Here is a 1874-nt window from a genome sequence, read left to right as displayed (position 1 = left end):
GCATGAGATGTTAATTTTTTTGCGGTCAAAGTTTTAAAGACTGTCGTCACCAAAAAAATAAAAATTAAATTAAATTAAAAACCCAAATATTTTCGATCTTAGCGTGCCTCGGTTTCTGATTATGGTTTTCGTCGTCGTCGTCGTCGTCGTTGTTTTTATCATTGCTGTTGTTGTTGTTGTTTAGATTTTTCTAATTTACTGAATTTTGTTTGGGTTTTTTTTCTTCTTACCATTTTAATAATAAAATATATTTTTAAAGGTGGAGGGGGGCGGGATGGAGTAGGAATAATTTGTGTTAACCCTTTCTGTGTAAAACTTAAACTTTACTTGTCTACTTATCCTGTCCCCTTATAGCTCACGGTGTCGAGGGGAGACGTGATTGTCGGACGTGAGCCAGCTGTGTTGCTTTTCGGATTGTCATAATATTCTATTGTTCCTTTTAAGCGTCCTTTTGAGTCCATCTATCCGTTGTTCTCCTGGCCTTCCTTTTGCCTTGAGGCCATGGACTCGCGTGGACTCGCGTGGTGTGGGTCTTTGAGGCTGGCTGTTGTGGCCCCGCCCTGATCATGACGTGTCCAAACGTCCTTATTTGTTGTCCCTCGATGTAAAATCCTATTTCCCAACACAGAATCCTATGAGAAGCAAGCAAAACAAAACATCCCCCCAACCCCCCCAAAAAAAACAAAAAAACAAACAAACAAAAAACAAAACAAAAACAAAACAACAACAACAACAACAACAACAACAACAACAACAACAACAACAACAACAACAAACAAACAACACAACCAACAACAACTAACAAAACTACAACAACAACCAACAACAACAAAAAAAGAACAAAACGGAAGAACGGATGAGCGTTTGGATCTGATATTAAAATTGTCGGATTATAAACAAGAAAAAAACCCCAATGCTTAATGATGCACTATTCACTGACTTGTTTGACCGTAATTGTTTTCTCATTAATTTTATCAGGGTTTCCAGATAATCCATTTAAAAGATCCGCGTTTAAGAACGTAATGTGGAGAATCCTTATTGCATGGACTCTGTGAACCGGATGATGGTATTTGGACTTGCGAATGTTCTGTTGTTAGAATAGACCTTCATATCAGCGGAGCGGGTCGTTGGGGATGCCTCTGGTAGAGGTCTTGCTTTTTCCCTGCACGAAATTACCGTGTGTTTGGTTTGCGGGGTGGGTAATTGGAGGGCGCCACTGGTAGGTCCAACTTCTTTACTTTACCCCTATTATTTCTGTCTGTCTGTCTTACTTATCCTCGGCACTAATTAATGGCTATTATTGTTTTGAGTTGCTTGTTTTTTTAAAACCCAAACAAAGGTTTGGCGGGTGCTGTGCTGTGATTAATTGCTCCTTTCGTGTCAAACATCTGTCGTCCTAATTTTAATTTCCTCCTTCTTTTTCATATGTTACTCCCTATCAACATCTCTAATCTTCGGCACTTGTACGACCAATAATTTGTGTTACAAGTGCATAAAACTCCTTACTCATCATCATTATTAAGTGCTAGATATGTCACAGACATCGGCGATCATGGTTCTTCATTCACCCCTTTTCGCGGATGCTCTCCAAAAGCAACATTAACCTGAAAAATTCGTAAGAAAAAAACTACTTAAAAAAACAATAATGTTTGATTTGCTGATTGCCCATGACCTTTGTCTGTGAGTGTGACCGTCTGTCTGCCCTTTGTATTTGTGTTTTCTGTTACTCTGTTTGCTAAATCTTTGAAATGTTGGAATGTCCTGGTTGGATTGACGCTATTTGTGTCATATTTCTGCACTCTAAGCTTCTCCTGATTTGATTGCTCTCTCTCTCTCTCTCTCTCTCTCTCTCTCTCTCTCTCTCTCTCTCTCTC

This window comes from Aplysia californica, unplaced genomic scaffold (assembly GCF_000002075.1).
Source record: "Aplysia californica isolate F4 #8 unplaced genomic scaffold, AplCal3.0 scaffold00329, whole genome shotgun sequence".
Classification (NCBI taxonomy): Eukaryota; Metazoa; Mollusca; class Gastropoda; order Aplysiida; family Aplysiidae; genus Aplysia; species Aplysia californica.
This window is presented reverse-complemented; position numbering follows the sequence as displayed.